At 46.9% G+C, this 20,896-nt stretch overlaps 1 protein-coding gene across 8 annotated transcripts in view; it reads left to right on the forward strand.

Moving 5' to 3' along the window:
- The first annotated feature begins 724 nt into the window (after positions 1-724).
- Positions 725-20,896, forward strand: part of TNPO1 (transportin 1) — a 120,274-nt gene continuing 100,102 nt past the window's right edge. For 5 of the 8 annotated variants that reach the window (XM_059725089.1, XM_059725092.1, XM_059725087.1 and 2 more), the window contains exons 1-2: positions 745-806; positions 7,976-8,119. The gene's annotated coding sequence lies outside the window, so the exon portion shown is untranslated. Of the gene's footprint in view, positions 807-7,969; positions 8,120-20,896 lie in introns of those variants that run through there. The other 3 variants (XM_006268811.4, XM_059725088.1, XM_059725090.1) reach the window with 3 other exon arrangements.

Genomic DNA, 20,896 nt, shown 5'->3' on the forward strand with positions numbered 1-20,896 from the left:
TTCTACAGTTCTGCTGTCTGTGAGCTGCTCCTGGCCATGAAGCATTGATTTCACAGCCCTGCAGATTGTTTTTAGTGCATGCCAGTGAAGTGCTATTTGTTTTGGCTTCTATTTTAGATGGAATAATATAGCCCTAGTCCCCTAGCTTATTTGTAAACCTAATTTCTTTTTAGCTGGAGAAAAATGTTATTTGGTATGTCATGACACACCTCACCATCTGCACCCCTCTTTTCCAAGTCCTAGATCCACCAGAGTCTGTCAGTCAGTACCCACACTGTCTAAAGGGGCGGAGAACCACCAGCCCACACTGTGATGGCAGCCCAGGCAGCTGGACCGACAACACACCAGCTTTAACCCACTAGTATTAAAGAGCATTAGAAGACTAGCAGCTCTGGTGCCACTCGCCTCCGAAGAGCTGGGGCACCAGATGCCAAGGAGTGCCACGGGCCTGGGCGCTGCTGTGAGGACTGCGCTGTTCTGAGGCCCGTTCAACTTCATTTGGGGCTTACTGGGCAGGGACGTTGCGCGGTCCCTTCATGTCCCCACGCAGCCGTGCCCGGCCCTCGCGTCGGCCGCCGGGGAGCTCCAGGGCAGCGGGGACAACCCCGCTCGGGAAGCGTGGCAGGCCCGGCGCGTGCCCGGGCCCGGGCCCGGGCCCGGGCCGCTGGGCGGGGCTCGGCCGCCATTTCCCCGCCGCGTCGCCAGGGTTACGGCCCCGCCCCACCCCGCCCCCGGCCAATCGCTGGGCCAGGCGAGCTCCCTTTGTTCGGCCATTTCGGGGCCGGCGGGAGCTTGGGGATGTGCGGGTAGGTGCGCGGCGCGGCGGGAGGGAGGAAGGGGTGTCGGGGCCCTGGCTCGCTGCGCCCGCCCCGCAGGGAAGGGAGCCGGGGCCGCATGGACCCGCTGCTGTTCCTTCCCCGGGGCCGCCCCGCTCCGCGGGAGGGTCGTGCCCGGCTGCCCCGGCGGCTTGCTCTGCAGGAACCTCCTGAGATGGGAGCTGCTGCCCTCAGTCCGGCGTGTGGAGCCCTCCCTCGCGTTCCGCTGCTCCGAGTCGTCCGTGTAATTGCTGAGGTTTTGTTTTCGGTCTGTTTTGGTTTTTAATGTGGGGCCTCTCGCTGCCTCCTCGGAGCGCTTCAGACCCACGGACCGAGTGCTCACGGCTCTGAGACTGGAGCCCGTGCCCGGTGGTGCTAGGGACAGCTGGACTGTGGTGTGGCCACTGTCACGCAAAGAAGCTGTGGGCAGGGTGGAGGATGACCCCAGCAGCCTGGTCTGGCCTCACTTGCAGGGTCTGCTCCTTGCACCTCGCTGTGATGCTTTCTGAAACTGCCTCGTTTTCCCCTTTATCCTCCCAAATATCACTCAGAAAGGTGGTTGTAATTTTTTAAATAGGAGATAAATGTGTCTTATTTTTTAATACATGGTAACTCTGAATTGATCGGAGAGAGCATTCATATTTTCTTTCAAATAATCTGTCGTTGGATCAAACTGACAAGTTGAGGGTAACAGGTAATTATTTGGAGGATGAAGGCTTGAGAAAATGGGGTTTAGGAAGTATACTGCCTCATATCTTTAAGTGCAAAAGCTGAGATTGACACGAATAGTGGTACAAACCATATTCTACCATGGGATGTGAGCAGAGAGCCTTGGTTGATGTGGGGGACTGATTCTGGGCAGCAGCTGAATTAAGTCAGCATAGCCTGAGGGGGGAAGGGTAAAAATAGGGACTTTTTACCATCTTTAATTTTCCCTTAGCCTGAGGAAGTGCATGTGTGCCCAAAAAGCTTGCAGAAAAAAGGTATTTTTTGTGACTACTTAGTTGGTCTAATAAAAGGTCTAAGAGGATAGTAGGTATCCTCTCTGAACCAAGAGTTCTAGAGTTTCGCATTGTTTTTTGTTTCAGACCAACACAGCTACCAAAAATACATCCCTGAAAAAGTGACAAGTGGCATTTTTTTCCCTAGAAAGTTTGGTTTCTATAGTCGTGGATTATCCAGTGCCCTTTTCTCTCTTCCTCTTTCTGCCGCGCTGCTCGGGCCACAGTTTGGGAAATCCTCCATATCTGAGAGTGCGCAGAAGCATGTTTTAATTTTAAGCTGCAATCGGAGTAACCTCTAGAACTATAGTGGCTTGTCAGCTGCTAAATCTCCTTATGGAGCTGTCCAACACCCATGAAGAAGAACTGAGTCTGATTTGGCTCTACACACATTCCCCATATCTGTGACCTCTTAGTCATGTTCCTGTCACAGTCTGATGCCAGAACTACAAGGAAGAGTAACAAAAGACTATTATACGTACTGGTGCAGCACTAAGCACCTTAACACAGAGCTGACATACAGGGCTGCAGTGGAAGCCAAAATCAGGGCTATTCTGTTTATATGAAGTTCTTAGCTTAAAAATTGTGACCAGCGTAGCTGCACTAGCATAGACTTGGTATTGGTGGTGTTGACACTGGGTTGTATAAACCAGAATTCAAAATGACTGGTTGGTAAAACTGCTAGCAGCTAGTTTGTGTTAGCAGTGTCACCAAAGGAGCTGTACTACTGGTGGGAGGTTTTTCTTTTTAAAGCTCAGTGTTGACAGAATTTTGCTATATTCAGTCTTTTTGCCTTTGTCCCAGTGATTGGGATATTATAAAGTTAACCCACTCCATTAAATTTTCCAGGCTGTACCAAAAATTTAAATGTTTCTGAGTAACTGAAGCTATAAGCCTGAGTTTTAGATTTCTAGGAGTCAAATCTGACAGAAGGTGCTCAGCCTGAAACCTTTTTATAAATAAGGGCTTACTGGTAAAAAAAATAAAAATAAAAAAAAATCCATTACACATTTTTAATTGCATATAGCATCTTCCATAAAAGTTATTATAGACTACTTTATGAAGTTGAAAGTGTGGTTAGCACTGTATGAGGCACAAGGTGCCTGCCTTTCACTCTTTTATTCTTTAAATAATTTAACCAGAGTGTGGCAGTGCACCTTTGGGTGCCTGGCACTTTAAGGACAGAGTCGGGCAGCAGCCAGTTGCCTGATGAGGGCAGCCATTTTGAGCACGAGGCTTATAAAGGCTGCAGTTTGCTGCTTCCAGCCCAGACAAAAACATCGCCTGGCTGAGCTGCATGGAACATCTAGCAGGTAGGAGCAGGAGGCTCTTGGTCCTGGGCATAACCTAAAAAAAACTGCACCCTGCCAGGGAAGGATGGCCTGGTGGGGCTCCTAGTGGTGTCGGGGCCCCCAAGAAATGCCAGGCCAGTTACGTCCCTGATGAAAGGTGAGGAGGGGCACCCTTAACCCCAGCCCCCATCTTTGGGTGGGTTTTGGAGGCAGTTGTGGGGCCCGGCATGGCAAGTGCAGTGCCACCTGAGCCTATGGGGGTGGTCGACCCCGAGGCCCTGAAGGAGGGTGGCACAGAGTAGGGCTGTAGGCCTGAAGGACTGTGCACGAAGGGCGCGTTGAGTAGGGCCAAACAGGTAGTAGGCCTGAAGGACAGTCCCAGGGGCACGTTGAATAGGGCTGAACTGGGAGTAGGCCTGAAGGGCAGTGCAAGGGCCAGCCTATTGAGTAGTCAAGTGTAAGGATGTAGTTGAGTGCGAGGAGGATGAGAAGTCCCCCGGGTGGGGTGTGGTGTAGAGGCCCTAGAGTGGACACAGTCAGAACCCCAGGAGTGGGGAGTAGGCTAAGGTATGTCTTCAGATGCCTGAGGCTGTAGTTGGGCGAGAGGCTGAGTTGGGGGCTCAACCAGAGAGTTAGGGGCAAGTCCTGACCCCGGTAAGTCCTCCGCTGCAAGGAGGTCGGGTTGTGGGTCAAAAGAAAACCTAAAGGTTAAGCACAATGACCTGCTGCTCCAGGGTCCCACAGGGACTCTGAGACACCCTGGAGCAGCAGTTGTGGTGTAGGTTATTGTCACAGCGGGGTCCTGCAGGAGGGCCGTGATCTCCTTGAGGCCCCCTCTCCGTGTCAAGTCGGCCCAAGGGCACCCTCTATTCTCGCCCGCCACATCTTTAATCTTAAGTTGGGAGGCTGCCTCATGCCCTCTTGGACATGTAGACTCCTGGACCCCTCATGGATCTTGTCCAGCACAAATGGGTGCTTCGGGGCACCCTAGCCTTATGGGCTACACGTGGCTCCAACCACCCCTGATACCACTCCCCAAGCCTCACAGATGGGATAGATGTTGATTTGTGTCTCTACGTACACTGACACCCCCTCCTGGGGCTCTCCTTGCCCACTCCGGGCCTTTGCTGCACCGTCGCCCTCTCTCGGGGCCTTCTCTGCGCTGCTGCCCCCAGTCTGGGCCTTTTCAATAGTGCCCCCTCCTGAGGCCTGCTATGCCCTTGCTGGGGCTTCTCGATAATTGCCCCGCTCTGGGGCTTGCTACGCCCGCACGGGGCTTCTTAAAAAGGCTACCCCTTCCTGGGGCTCGTTGTGCCCAACTTGGGCTTCTTAAAGTTGCCCCTCTCTAGGGCTTGCTACGCCCACACTGGGGCTTCTCAAACTCCCCTTCTCTGGGGCTGGGGTCTAAGCACCCCATAAGCTGCGCCCTCACGGGCGCCAGGGTCCACATGTCACTGTGGGTTCCCCCTGAGTACGCTGCGCCCTCACTGGCGCTAGGGCCCCCACACCACTGTGGATCCCTACGAGTATGCTGCGCCCACTCGGGCGCTGGGGTCCTCACCCTGTGTTGCGAGTCCCCAGTGAGGCCTCCTCCAACCCCATAGCCTCACTCAAGCCACTGGTTTAATAAATAACGCCAAAGCAAAACCACAAGCCCCTAGGCTACAACATAACTATAAGCTGCCTGGCTATAACTTATTATCATTGCTCAAGCCTCCAGAGCTATCATGAGCTGTACTTGCAATCAGGTGTCTTCCCATATCTTGGCTGAGGGAGCTCCTGCCTCTCCAGCTGCTGGCAGGGAACTACCAGCCTGGCCTCAGCCCTGGGCTTTATAAGAGCCAGGCTCTGCCTCCTACAGGCAGCTGACCGCTGGCAGGTGTGGATCGTTTGTTCCCTCCAGTTGCCCTGGCAACCCACAGATGGGCTCCTATTCCCTGCTAGGGCTCCCTATGCACTGCCAGAGCTTTTCCTCTGGCAGTTTCTGCCCCTCTAAGAGCAGTGCACCTCGGTGCTCTGCGACAGTTATGATTACATCATGTGGATGCCATCTGCAAGGCATGGGCTGCAGTGTAGGGAAGGCTTGGAGCTGCACATAGTACTCCCTGGTATCGGGGCTGGGAAGGGGCAGACTCCTGCATTATAACACCAGTTTATGGGAACAGCAAAGTCGTGGCAGGTGAGACTGGGTGGACTGCCCCATAGAGACAGGTGGGTGGGCTGGCATGAGACCCGGCCCCAAGCATGCCCCCTGTTACCCATAGTTAAATATTTTTTTTTGCCTTATCCCTCTAGTATTTATGTTTTTAGTTGAAATTAGAAGATGGGAGCTGAGTAGGTAGAAAAATGCAAGAAAACAATATCAGTATCAAGATCTGGAAAGAAGGCCTTTATATAAATAGTGTGGAGAAACAGAGGGCACTGGAAGACGCGCTGATAGTGACAAGGGGTTTCGTTTTCATCAGAGGCTTCATTTACAAACTCAGACTTTTTAACTAAAGATATGGGGTCTTCTTAAACCAAGCTATTAGTATGTTGGTGCAGAACACTGTGTAGGCACACACGCTTCAGTTTAAATAGGCTTATATTGGTTAAGCTGAAGCCAGTTTCTTCCTGATTTTAAGAGTGACATTGGTTTTAATTTAAACTAAAGAAAATGTGTACCAGTTTAAGCAAATGTGATTTGAAAATAGATTTAAATTAAACCAGCGCACCTGTCTTTTGTAGATAGTAGTGGAAGTTATACTGGTGGAAATCGGGAGCGATTCCAATGGTCTCTCTTAGGTTACATGATGTAAGAGAGATCAGCATTAAAGATAAACTTGTGATTAGTTGAAGGAGATCCATGGGGAGCAGTTAAACCAAAAAAGAAGGAGGTTTGAACTTTGTCTTGAAACAAATGAGAACCCAGTTAAGTAACTTTGAAATAAGGCTGATGTATGTAGATGTCTTCTTTGTGTGTGAGAAGAGTCATCGGTATGCTGGAAATACTGTGATCTGGAGAGCCGGGACTTTGAGACCATGGGGAAAAAGTCACTGAGTAATCAAACTGAGAGAAAACAGTCACTTTGAATGTATTCATTAGGGCTGTGTGAAATTTGAACAATTGTTTTGTTTCAAAACTGTTTTGATGCGTTTTGAGCTTGAAACAGCGAAATCAAAATGAAACAAAAGGCCTTGAAACAGCTTCAAAATGAAATGAGGGCACTCAAAAGGTTTTGAATTGTTTCAAGTTTTGAAGCAGCCTGGTGGCAGGAGGTGGGGGAGAGCCAGGGCTGTGCTCCACGTGGCTCTGCCAGTTGGTGGAGCCCAGCGGAGCTTCGAGGCAGCCTGGTGGTGGGAGGTGGGGAAGAGCAAGTGACAGAGCTGCTCTGAGCACAGCCCTGGCCAGTGGGTCTCCCCTGCCACCTGCCGCTGGCCTGAGCTTCATGGGGCTGGCAGAGCCGGTCAGAGCGTAACCCTGGCTCTCCCCTGCCTCCCACCACTGGGCTGTACTCCATCTGGCTCCGCCAGCCCCATGAAGCTGAGCTTGGCGGCAGGAGGCGGGGGAGACCCACTGGCCAGGGCTGTGCTCAGAGCAGCTCTGTCACTGGCTCTCCTGCTGCCGGGCTGAGCTCCATAGGGCTGGTGGAGGCAAGTGACACAAGTTTTGCTTGTCAGCACCTTGAGGTGTGGTTTCCCAGAAACCCCTGCACCTATCTCTTTGAAACTTGGCAGGCTCCATGCCCTCAGAAGGAGCTACCATCCCTGCAATTTTCATCTGAATCAGGCAAGAAATGACAAACTTACAGGCATTTTCATGATTCCCCACTGTAGCCTATGGGCAAAACGTCAAAATGCGTTGAATCGGCGAAACAATTTTGACAAAATAAAATGGAACAGTGCTTTGAAATGAAACAAAACAAAACACTGTCCCTTCGAAACGGCGAAACAGAAGTCAGAATGAAATGGTGCTATTTCACACGGCTCTAGTATTCATGATTACCAAATTGATGCGACTGTGTATTTAATTTTTGTAGTGCACCAGCAGATATAAATTTATAATAGCTTTTGGAAGTCACATGTGGTATAAGATCCTTAAACCTTTAGTATTTTAAAATACCACTGGCTAATGTTTAGCCATATTACCAAGGAGGTCCTGCTGACAGCCTTCTTCCAAAACGGCTGTTCCCTCTCTCTATTTGAAGAATGATTTGGGAATGATTGGAAACAATGATAAGGGCTACACAAGGATTTCAGGTATATTGTTTACTGTTGGACAATGTTGTTGCTACTGCCCTTTGAGCCAGCTCATATTTGTAATACATTTCACAATCTATGATAATGGTACACATTCTAAACCATAAACTTACATTATGTTGCATTTGAAGTTATTACTACGTGCAACCTGTTCAGTGATTTCATTGGTTTCACAGAAACTAGAATACCTATTGTCATGGAATCTAAGTGTTGAACAAAAATTTAAAATAGCATAGGGTAGCCTCCATGAAAATATTTCCACAGCCACCTTTGCTCACAGTATGGATGTTTAGTTCTGGTTTTGTTTTGACTCCTTATTTACTTTTTGCCCCTTCCCCTCTACTCTGCCAGATCCACCCCACAACTGAAAATATGCTACTAATAAGGGAGGGCCTTGTGAGAAATGAATCTTTCCTGTTGTAAAAACACATTAACAAAAGATAAGGCCTTAACAATTGGAGTCTAAGATACTTGGAAAAAGGTGTCCTGTCCCATTCTCGCACCCCGCCCCGGGTAGGAAGAAACTCATAGTACAGTTGTGGATGCTATAAATGGCCTTATTTTCCAAGTTTGGAAAAACTGTAATGTTTGTTAATGTAAACTCATTAATTCTATGTTTGAGTCCTAGGTCAAAATTCAGGAGACTTGAGGTAAAGTCCAGCATAAGATTCTCAGAGCCCTGGTTCTGCCTGAGGAAAATTCCTACACTTCAAGCACTGTGAAAAATGGCTATGGGTGTCCTCAGAAGGCAGCCCTGCAGATCTGCTAAATGGTAGGGTCCTATAAAGATTGAAGGTCAGAACGATAGGGTCCAATAAGGATTGAGAGTAAGCTCACAACAATGCAGCAGGAGGGATGCTATAACAGTAATTGCAGCTTGTGTAAACATAGGTACCCAAACTACCTTTAAATTAGCTACTTGGTTACTGCTAGTTGTAGCAACCCAGAATTGTGTGTGGGCTAAATGCTGTCTGTTCTTGGGTAAATTTTGCAGTTTAACAAGGTCTGCAGTACTTGAGTTACACTGTTATCAGTACCTGAGGTAGCTTCAGAGACAGTAATGAGTACAGTGCAGATATAACCATAGACTAGCCCCCAGGGTTATTCAAGTTAAGTTGAGACCTCTCCAAATCTTGTAGGCAGGCATGGATGGAAGGTCATAAAGATGATTAAGACTACGCTAGGGCCAGAGTGTAGTCTTAAACACATTTTCCCTCTTATCTCTCTTGATTGGGGTATGGAGTTTGTGGTTTACCTTTTAGAGATGAAGAATAGTTACACTTATGGTGTTTTTTGTATTGCTGCTGCCTTTGCTGTTGACAGATTTCATAGATTTCATAGACATTAGGGCTGGAAGGGACCTCGGAAGATCATTGAGTCCAGCCCCCCGCCCAAAGGGCAGGACGTCAGCTGGGGTCATAGGATCCCAGCAAGATAAGCATCCAGTTTCATCTTGAAGGTGTTCAATGAAGGCGCTTGAACAACCTCCGGCGGCAGGCTGTTCCAGACCTTGGGGGCTCGGACAGTAAAGAAATTCTTCCTTATGTCCAGCCTGAAACAACCTTGTAGTAGTTTGTGACCATTCGTCCTCGTCATCCCTTGGGGCGCTCTGGTGAACAAACGTTCCCCTAGATACTGGTGATCACCCCTGATAAACTTGTAGGTGGCCATCAGATCACCCCTGAGCCTGCACTTTTCCAGGCTAAAGAGCCCCAGGGCTCTCAGCCTGTCATCGTAGGGTCTGCTTCCCTGACCCCTGATCATGCGCGTGGCTCTTCTCTGGACTCTCTCAAGCTTCTCCACATCCTTTTTGAATTGTGGAGCCCAAAACTGGACGCAGTACTCCAGCTGCGGCCTCACTAAGGCCGAGTACAGGGGGAGAATGACGTCCCGGGATTTGCTTGAGAAGCATCTATGGATGCAAGCCAGCGTTTTGGTCGCTTTACTAGCCGCAGCATCGCATTGCAGGCTCATGTTCATCTTGTGGTCAATGATGACCCCCAAGTCTCTTTCTTCCATAGTGCTAACCAACATAGCACTGCCGAGCCTATAAGGATGCTGTGGGTTTTTCTTCCCAAGGTGGAGAACCTTGCATTTATCGGCGTTGAACACCATCAGATTCTCATCCGCCCACTTGCTGAGCCTGTCCAGGTCAGCCTGGATCACCCGCCTGTCTTCTGGCGTGGATGCTTTGCCCCAAAGTTTGGTGTCATCGGCGAACTTGGCCAGTCCGCTTCTGACTCCAGTGTCCACATCGTTAATGAAGATGTTGAACAGTATGGGTCCAAGGACAGAGCCCTGGGGGACCCCACTGGTCACAGGACACCACGATGAGTGACTTCCATCAATTACTACCCTCTGGGTCCGACCCCGGAGCCAATTTTCCAGCCAGTGGATCGTGGGGGACCCAAGGCGACAATTGGCCAGTTTCTCCAAGAGACGATCATGGGACACCAGATCGAAGGCTTTTTTGAAGTCAAGATATATGACATCAATCTCATCTCCCTTGTCCAGGTGATAGGTCACCTGGTCGTAGAAGGAAATGAGATTGCTCAAGCAAGACCTACCCGCAACAAACCCATGCTGGCTATCCCTTAAGATGTTGGCGTCGGCCAGTCCATTAAGGATGGCCTCCTTAATAAACTTTTCTAAGATCTTCCCTGGGATAGAAGTCAGGCTGATGGGCCTATAGATTAGGCAAAGTCAGTTCAACCCTTGTTGCCTATGTAGCTTAATCTATAAAAGGAGTATACTAACTATTGTTATCCTTAGTAAAACCTCTTTTTCCCCTCTAAAGAAGTGGAAAACCAGAATCATAGGCCCTCCTCAGCCAGAAGGGATTTAAACCCATATCTCCTACTTTCTAAGAGAGTGTTCTGACCACTAGGCTCTGAAGAAGTTTGGTTATTAGCATCCTCTGGCTGTCCTGTTGAAGTGGGGGAGCCAAGAATGCAAGAGTCATGGGGCCAGAAAGGAAACGAGGAAGTATGGTCATGTTGCCTGTTGCTGAGGGCATTCAGCTGGGAGAAAGTATTCCTGGCTCCTGCTTCTTGTTCTTGGGTTGGTTTCCAATTTTTCTTCAATTACTGGTTAATGTAAAATGCATGTCCAGCTCTGGCAGCAGGGATACCTCTGTGAATGTTTACAGGGAGCTCCTTGCATCTGAAGGGTAGGTTTAGAGAGAGCACAAGGTTGCTTTTCTGAAAATTTAACCTCTGGATGATGAAGGTTGCCATCCTTGGCAGAGTGGAAGCCACAGCTGCCATTGTGACAATGTATGAGAGGACAGGTAGAATGGAAATAGGACATCGGAAGGATTTGAAAGTAAAGGCAGGTAATTTGTGTTTGATGTGATACAAAGAAAGCATAGGGCAGAGGAAAGATGTTTTGTGCAGTACCACAGCATCATCCCTCACATCACTGGGGGACAAATTGCATATGTTATAACCAGAGGGGAGGATGTTGTGGTGTTCAAACCTGCCTTTAGGCACTGGTTTTTAGTGCTACAAAGTCTGTAGCAGTACAGAAAAAATAGGGCCTTTTGGGCAGCCACACATTCAAAGCCTCCTGGCGGAAGTGCAACAAAGGTACGCTGTCGAGCAAGGGGGTAGTAGGAAGCTGCTGTATAGCTCCCCCAACCCCCAGGAGAGTTTCAGTGTGCTGGACAGGTTCACTGAGAGGGTGGCTAGCAAGTCCAGCTCCTGGGTAGCCTGAGAACAGCCATTCTTAGGGGGGCAGCCCTTTAAAATTTCCACGGCTTTAATGGGCTGCTGATGTCTAAGCACCAGCAGCCCTTTAAACAACAGCAGTCCTTTAAAGTTCCCAGGTTGCAGGCAGCCCTGCCACCCTTGATGACAGGTGGTGAGGGTAATGGGACTTCCTGCAAGCTTTCTATGGGAGCAGGGTCTCCACTCTCCACCCCATCAGCCTCTGCTACTGCTGCTTGCATGGAAGCATGGGTGAGGGGGCTTCCTGCAAGCAGGGCAGGCACCACCCCCTTGTCAGCCCCTGCTGCCACGTGCAGGTGTCCCCTCTGGGTTCTGAAAAGTTTAAAGGGCATCATGCCTGCAGCCTGGGATCCATGAGTACTGTTGGATGGCATTTGAGAGTCCCAGACTGCAGGTACACTGATCCTGTTCATGGGCAACCTGGGAGAGTGGGAAAGGGAGAGCAGAGCTCTGTGGGATTGCGGGGGGTCAGGTCTTACTACCTGGACAGACTTTAAATCTGTCCTGGCATGACAAACAAGTTGCTGTTTAAATAGCAATATCATTGTGGAGTTGCTGTTTTTTGTGGCAGATTAATCATTTTTAACCTCAAGGCAAATTCATTTAATGTCTAACGTGTTATTTGTTGTGGGGTAGCTTGCATATGTCCCACAATAAGTGTAACATATGCCAGGGACCCAAGGTGCAAGATGAGGGCTTGTTTGTATGGCATTTTTTGTGTAGTTCTGTTTCATTTGTTTGTTCTATGTCAATGGAAGGGGAAAGCTGTATTTTAAGGCTGTTATAAATATTGGTTTTTTTCCTCATATACAACACATGCCTTTTCCCCTAAAATCAGATCCCCAAGCATGGTGTGAGTGTGTTAAGTGGGGAAGCTGGCTTTCTGCTTGGGTAGAAGCACCTCCTTTGATTTGTGCTCCATAGTACAGTAGCTGTGATATTACAGGCAGCTACAGAGTCATTTGAATTAATTGCTCCTTCATTTCGGAGTTATTAATTATCATTTCTCCTTTTTAATGGTCTTGATGTTCTACCAATCGAACTAAGCTTTCTCAGGGAAATGTTGCTGTGTTGTAGCTGCTCACAGTCTCTCTTCTCTTATATCACAGCCTTTTCAAAATCAGATCCACTCTTGGAGACCAGTCTTCAGCAACAGCTAGGGTTTTAGTTTTAGTTAATCAGGAAAGGGAGAGTGAGTCACATGATGATTAGGTTCTATCCCTGCTCAGTGCAGCAATAGCTCTGGGGAAAAAATCTCTCTTTTTTTTTTCTCTCTTCAGTCTGCTTTCAAAGAAAAGTGCATATTGTATTCCATGGCATGTTGTATACAAGAAAATACCATAACACTGCCCTGGAACTGTGGAGGAACCATGGTGAGGGCCATGGGGGTACTAATATTTTCCTTAATTAGGAATCCTAGGGAGTCAGGAGAAATATTTAACTTAAACTAAGATATTTTAACTACCTCTACCTTCTTAAAAGTTTAATAACATTTTTATGGTACAAAAATGACACTTTTCTTCCCATCTCATACATGGAAGAACTAGATTTGGGGCTCCTGAGGCAGCTCTCGGAGATCATAAAAGCTAAAGAGGCGGTAGTCGTGGGGGACCTAAACTACCCAGACATCTGCTGGGAGACGCAGATGGCAAAGTCCCACCGTTCACGCAGGTTTCTAACCTGTGTACAGGACCTCCACCTGACACAGGAGGTACACGGTCCCACTAGAGGGAATGCCTTACTGGATCTGGTATTGGCAACGGGGGATGACATGGTAGCGGACCTCCAGATCGGTAGCCATCTGGGGGACAGTGATCACCTAATAATACAATTCACCATAAGACGTCGAGTGGGTAAAGTAACTAGTAGGGTGAAAGTACTAGACTTTAGGAAAGCTGATTTCAATGAACTCAGGCGATTAGTCAAGGACGCACTGCAGAGTAGGAGTTTTGAAGTGATGGGAGCCCAAGAAGGGTGGCTGTGCCTTAAGGAAATGATCCTTCAGGCACAAAGGGAGACGATCCCGATGCGAGAAAAAAGAGGGAAAGGGGCCAGGAGGCTTCCTTGGCTGACCAGAGAACTCCAGGGCAGCCTAAGGGCCAAAAGGGGAGCACATAAAAAGTGGAAACGGAGAGATCACCAAAGATGAATATACCTCCTCTGCTTGCGCTTGTAGGGAGGCAGTTAGACGGGCCAAAGCTACCATGGAGCTGAGGATGGCATCCCATGTGAAGGACAACAAGAAATTGTTCTTTAGATATATAGGGAGTAAAAGGAAGGCCCAGGGAGGAATAGGACCCCTGCTAAATGGGCAGAAACAATTGGTGACGGACAGGGGGGAGAAGGCTGAACTCCTCAACGAGTTCTTTGCCTCAGTGCCCCTAAGAGAGGGGCACGACAAGTCTTTCACTGGAGTTGTAGAGAGGCAGCAGCAAGGCGCTAGACTACCATGCGTAGACCCTGAGATGGTGCAGAGTCTCTTGGAAGAACTGGATGCCTTTAAGTCGGCAGGCCCGGATGAGCTCCATCCGAAGGTACTGAAGGCACTGGCCGACATCATTGCACAGCCAGTGGTGGGAATATTTGAACGCTCGTGGCGCGCAGGGCAAGTCCCGGAGAACTGGAAAAGGGCCAATGTGGTCCCCATTTTCAAGAAGGGGAGGAAGGAGGACCCGGGCAACTATAGGCCAGTCAGCCTCACCTCCATCCTTGGCAAAGTCTTTGAAAAAATTATCAAGGCTCACATATGCGAGAGCCCGGCAGGACAAATTATGCTGAGGGGAAACCAGCACGGGTTCGTAGCAGGTAGATAATGCCTGACTAATCTAGTCTCTTTTTATGACCAGGTTACAAAACACCTGGATACAGGAGGAGGGGTGGATGTCGTATACTTAGACTTCAGGAAGGCCTTCGATTCGGTATCCCACCCCATGCTGGTGAACAAGTTAAGGGGCTGTGACAGGATAACTACACAGTCTGGTGGGTGGCGAATTGGCTAGAGGGTCACACCCAGAGAGTCATGGTGGATGGGTCGGTTTCGACCTGGAAGGGTGTGGGCAGTGGGGTCCCGCAGGGCTCGGTCCTTGGACCGATACTCTTTAATGTCTTCATCAGCGACTTGGACGAGGGAGTGAAGTGTACTCTGTCCAAGTTTGCGGATGACAAAGCTATGGGGAGAAGTGGACATGCCGGAGGGCAGAGAACAGCTGCAAGCAGACCTGGACAGGTTGGACAAGCGGGCAGAAAACAACAGAATGCAGTTCAACAAGGAGAAACGCAAAGTGCTGCACCTAGGGAGGAAAAATGTCCAGCACACCTACTGCCTAGGAAATGACCTGCTGGGCGGCACGGAAGTGGAAAGGGATCTTGGAGTCCTAGTGGACTCCAAGATGAACATGAGTCGGCAGTGTGACGAAGCCATCAGAAAAGTCAATGGCACTTTATCATGCATCAGCAGATGCATGACGAATAGATCCAAAGAGGTGATACTTCCCCTCTATCGGGTGCTGGTCAGACCGCAGTTGGAGTACTGCGTGCAATTCTGGGCGCTGCACTTCAAGAGGGATGTGGATAACCTGGAGAGGGTCCAGAGAAGGGCCACTCGTATGGTTAAGGGCTTGCAGACCAAGCCCTATGAGGAGAGACTGGGGCACCTGGACCTCTTCAGCCTCCGCAAGAGAAGGTTGAGAGGCGACCTTGTGGCTGCCTATAAGTTCATCACGGGGGCACAGAAGGGAATTGGTGAGGTTTTATTCACCAAGGCGCCCCTGGGGGTTACAAGAAATAATGGCCACAAGCTAGCAGAGAGCAGATTTAGACTGGACATTAGGAGGAACTTCTTCACAGTAGAGTGGCCTTGGTCTGGAATGGGCTCCCAAGGGAGGTGATGCTCTCCCCTACTCGGGGCGGGGGGGTCTTCAAGAGGAGGTTGGATATGCATCTAGCTGGGGTCATCTAGACCCAGCACTCTTTCCTGCCTATGTAGGGGGTCGGACTCGATGATCTATTGAGGTCCCTTCCGACCCTAACATCTATGAATCTATGTTCTAGACAGCAGATCTAAGATGTTGAAAAGGGGTATGTGGTGGCAGGAGAGAGCTTGCTGCACATGTGTTATGAGTATGCTGCACTGGTGTCTGGCATCAAAGATGGGAGCTGTCAGCAGTGCATGAGGGGGTAGTAGAACCACTGTGTACCCCTTCTGATCCATCCCTGATTCCAGAGGGAAGGAGAGGATAATAATTTGATTCTTATATGACTTAAATATGTGATTTCAATAAAGAAAAAAATGTATGTGAATCAAATGGGTCTCCAATAATTAATTAAAATGCTAGAATCAGACTTTTAAAATTATTTCACGGATAACTTTTCACTTTACATTAAAATCAATCAATATGCAACTTGGTAGATAAAAGATTAGCATTCAGACTCCCCATGTTTGGAGATTCTGTATGGCCAAAAGTGGAGTATGACCATATTTTCTGGCATATAACATACTTCCTGTATGTAGTATGTAACTTGATGTCAAAAGGGAGCCTGAACAGGGGAGGAGTGTGTGTGGGGGAGATCTTTGATTTGAGACAAGTTGCAGTAGTTAGGGAGCTGAGCCAGGTCCTAAGCCTGCTGCCAGACCTGTGCACCAGATAGGGTCCACAGACTGACCTGGTGCACTGGGTCCAGAGCTGTCTCAGACCTGGTCCAGTGCACTGATTTCAGTGCCTCATGCTGATTCCAGGACTGTGCATTGACTCTGGAGCCTTGCACTAGGCCTGACCTGGCACGTGGCACTGGAATCAGCACGCAGTCCCGGACTTGGTGCACCAAACCCTCCTGGCATGTGGCCCCAGAGTCAGAGCACATCCTGGATTTGGCACACCTGGTACAACTTGGAACATGGCTCTGGAGCCAGTGCCCAGGGTCAGACCCAGCACACCAGATCTGGGGCCATATGCCAAGTTAGACTTGGTAAACTGAGTCCAGCTGTGGACTAACTCTGCATTCTGGCGCAGTCCAGTCAGTATATGCTGGCAGGTCCAGAAATGTGGCGATGGGGAGTGTTGGTAGTGTTTAAATTATGCAGCTCTGATAGTCAGCCATCAACATTGCCACTGCTCTGTGTTCCTCCTCCCACCCACGGGGATCCTTCTTACTCATAAAATGTGCACCTCGATTTTTCCCTAGCTGGTTTTGGAGGAAAGGGTATGTGTTATATGTGGGAAAATACAGTAGCACAGGGACTGCAGGTCTACGCTTTGCTTTTCATATTGGAGTAGTTGCTACTAGAAACCTGATATTGACCTGGTGTGTAACCCTTCTAAGTATTGAACACATTAACCCAAAGCCTGCAGTCGTTACTGAGGCAAACTGACTGAAATGACTATAAGGTTTGGTCATATATTGTAACATAAAATCCAACAGGAGTTCAAAATGACAGTAAATGTACATGGGCCTCCATAGAGATAATAACATTGGATTATTTATTGATTTGGTTTTCCAGTACTTTGTCTGCAAACATTGTCAGTCTTCATAAAATAGATTTACACATTTTTACATTTACATTGTAGATTTACACTTTTTTATTTTCTCTTTCTTTTCTTTCACAGGGGACAGTTAAACACACATTTAATTAAATGTTTTGAGGACTTTAGATGGGTTGGAATCTTAGATGTTGCAAAACTTTTTGTAGAGTTCTGTTTGTTTCTAAAATGAAGCAGTTTATAGGGAGTTGTATAATTTTCCTTTTCTTTTCAGGTTATCTTTCACTTTGTCATTGCAGTTGAACATGAACTAAGCTCATCTGTTCTAGGCACCTGCTCAACCCCCTGTATTTTCATCTTTTTGTGGGGAAAATGGAACAGACAACTGCCTTTAAAGTTGCTGCCCCTGCCAGTATATGGGTTAATTTTTCCCTTAAAACTCTTTTTACTTGTGCTAGTAACAATTTTCAGACTTCTTTAAACATGTTTCTTGCATTTCTGTGAGAACTTCTCCTAGCCAAACAGTGTTAAACTGAATAACTATATTCAGTTCTTTTTAAAACTACCCTCTTCCACCTAGATATTAGTTCAGATAGGACCATACTGCTTTTATCACTTATTGAAAAGATGGTATTAGTGCTTACAAAGTTTTGTATGATGGTTAAGCTATTAAAACAGGACAGATGTGGCTCCAGTGGAAACCAGTTACCTTATTTCGTGAAGAGATAGAGAAGTCTCATGAGATCTGTTATACATGTAACCTTGTCCCATAACATGAAACTAGATATTTGAACAGCCTGTTTAAAGCAGGTATTAATTTAAGAGTGTTGTTGTTTATGAAATGCTGGCTAACAAGCTTCTGTAGCAATATTCTGAAAAGTTACTTTTAACAATTGTTTTAAAATTAGATATTGAAATTGTAATTATTAAACTGTTGGTAGACTCTTAATTTGTCACTTCATAGGGGAGTGGAAGTAATAGTGACCAATTAGTAGGAGCTGATAATGTGGCACAGGGAGAAGGGTTTGCTGGCAGGGGATTAAAGCTACAGCAAATTGAATCAGAATGGCAAATTGAACCAGAGTTTACAGTAATTAGGGAAGATCAAACTAGTTTAAATTAGAATATCCTATTTATTTGCAAATATTTATTCATCCATTCAGAGAGCCCTGCTGATCATGGAGCAGGGAAAGAATTACTATTTTAAAACCTCTACATATTTAGTTTCTTTGTTTCATTATTATTAGTTTAATAGTTTATTTGCAATAATGTAATGGTTTATTTTGCTAAAATGATATAGTAGAATTCACAATTGTATTATAGGCTTGGCAGAATTATATTTTTTATTTTGATGGCCAAAATCAATGTTTATTTTTAAACATTTATTTTTATTATTATTGATTTTTAAAATTTCAGGATTGAGTAAAATTAGGACTGTGGGGGGCAGACAATTTAGTAATGACAGTATACTTTTAAAAGCTTTATAAAATCACGTGTCAAAATAGAAAAAGTAAATATCCATAAGTCAATAAAGCCTATCTGCTTTAAATCATTTTGTTCATTTGGTAGTACATTTGTCTCATGGGATGGAGTGTGGGAGCAGAGGCCAGGTTAGGGGCTGCAGGCTGGGGCTGTGGAGGAGGCTTGTCAGGAGACTCCTGGCTGTCAAATGCTACTTAATTCCCCAGCTCCATGCTGCACCAGGAGACAGCAGCCACCCAGTCTGGGGTGGGAAACAGCTCCCTGTGGCCCCTTAGTGAGCAAGACCCACCTGGCAGCCACCAGTGGAGGGGGTGGCTTAACCCCTTGGTGGTCACAGTCTCTTGCCCCTCTGGGCAGCAGAGGGGCAGTGGCTGGGCCCTGGAGGCACCCTGCCCCAGTGATGCAGGGGACAGGCTGGGCTCAGTGGGAATTTGGTACCCAATCCCCAGCTGGGACCTGGACAGAGCAAATGGCCAGCGGTACTGGGTTCCTGGCTACCAACAGCCCTGCCCCTTGGTGATGGGACCCTACAGCAGTGTCCCTGTCCCATTTCCCCTCCCCCCCTGCCCCTCCCTCCCCAGCATGGCCCCCATTTCCTGAAGCAGCTGCCCAAACCACTCTCAGAGAAGCAGTGTGCGGTCAGTGGAGCCAGGGCTCCCCCCACCCTGCCTGCAGTGGCCGTTCTGTGTGTGCAAGTGGCATGCCCATGCCTGGATTTTCTTTACCCCCATCCCAGATTTTTTTTTCTTACGTCCTCTTTCTATACATTTTGATTATTACCAATGATAATATTTTTCTCTCGGTTTGCAAGTCTGAGGTGTAGTCTATGTTTAACGATAAAAATTGAATCCTGCCACACCTAATTATATAAAGATAATGTGACATGACTTGTTATTGGTAAAAGCATACAATAAAATTACACATTTACTAATTTAGGCAAAAATAAAATTTAACATAATATGTTATAATAAAATAAATTAAATAGTACAATTAAATTAAAATCAGTGAATTTATTTGATTTTTTTTTGGCCCTTGTTTTTTGTGCAAGTAGTGCAAATGCACTTACAGAATATAGACTAGGCTGTAAGTGGTTGGAGAGGAGCCAAATTGTGTTTGTTTGTTTGTTTATTTCCTTAGTAGCCCAGTACTTAAAAATTTTCACTAATGGAGAGCTGCGTTTTCCTCTTATTTAAAGAATGAACAAGGCCACAAATAGTGATTTAGGTTGTCTTTCCTGCAGGAATATATCTTGTCTGAATATGGGGTCTGATATCACCTCCCAGTGACGACTGTAGATCTCATTAGAGTTGCAGTTTCATAATGGCCTTGTTGTTTGTGTTTTTGTACTTCAGGTAGATAGGCTTCTAGGCCAAAAGAATACTTTCCATTATTACTTCCTTCTTACAGGAATTTTCTTATGTCTTTAATTGCTTGAACTAAAAATTAACTAGCAATCTAATGAAATAAATACACAGTGAAATACTTGGGGAGTGAATAATATTCACATAACTAACAAAAACTATATTAACATATGTAAGATTCTCAAATACTTAAAATTCACTGTTCGAAGTAAAGATGAAAGTGAATTTCCTAAAATATTACTTCTTGACCAGCGCTGATTCTTAAGTTTGAACAGGTACTTTTTCTCTTGGATGATTGGTCCATTCTTTATTTTAATCTTTGTTTGTTATAGAAATGCAGTGAAATAAAGTAAAATAATTCAATGTAAATATGTATGAAGTACATAATTACTAATAGAGTAGAGTTCAAACACTGTTGATCTATTTTGGTTGAAACTCTCCAGAGAATGTTAACTGATGACTTGTCTTCGTAGTGACATTTTCTCCCAGCACCTCAGCTGCTGCAGCCACATTGCTGCAAACCTATATTAAAGATACACTACTTGGTGTAAAAATAACTTGCACCACAGTAAGCTATAACTACGTAAGTTTCTTCTAGCACATCTGCATTTTCATTTGTATAGCTACATTGGTGTGGTTTTAATGGAAGGAGCAGGGAGAGCATAAATAATGCCCAAGTTCCCTTGCTTACACTTACAAGAACATAGTATGACTAGCTAATTGCCTGTCAAGAATGATGGGTGGGGAGGAGGGCTGGGATGGAGTCCCGCCACTTAATGCCCCATGCTGCTGCTCTTCTGCCTTGGCTCCCCCACCCTCTGTCTGGTCCTCAGCACGGTTTCAGAATCATGGCAGCATTTCCCCCATGCTTGGAGCACTCTGATTGGCTGTTTCTGTCAGCCAGTCAGAGTGCGAATAAAGTGTTATGGATGGACAGGCAGACTTAGGCTTTTATAATATTAGAATGGTTGTCTTTTGTTTTTTCCAACAAGGGTGTTACTATCCATCTTAGAACGAACTACTGGGTTCAGAAGATTCTTTGCGCTTGAACAAAGGACGTACTCACGGTTGTTCTCATTCTTGCAAAGCTTTGTTTAAGGATACTCACAGAGGCAGGCAATAGGACAGAGCAGAGGAATGGTCACTTCACATCGGCTCTAGGTGGCAGTCGTCACTCTGCATAGTTCTCTTGGCTTCGGAGTGTTTCGATCTCGGGGATGCGATAGCCTGCACCGGGGCTCTGCACAAGTCAGAACTCTTGCTAGAGTGGAGGAACTCATCGTAACTTAAGAATGTACAGCTTATATAGTCTGGAGTAAATAACGTGATCTCAAACTGGGGATTTGTTTATCTCAAGCTAAGAATTTGGGGATGAGTTGTGATCTAACACACTTGGTGTTTACTACGTTCTGCTGTATTACAACATTCTACTATCTAGGTTTATGGTTCGGTCACACACACAGCAAGAAGCTACGTGCTGTTTCGCTGGCTTACTATGGAG

The sequence above is a fragment of the Alligator mississippiensis genome, chromosome 3 (assembly GCF_030867095.1).
Source record: "Alligator mississippiensis isolate rAllMis1 chromosome 3, rAllMis1, whole genome shotgun sequence".
Lineage (NCBI taxonomy): Eukaryota > Metazoa > Chordata > Crocodylia > Alligatoridae > Alligator > Alligator mississippiensis.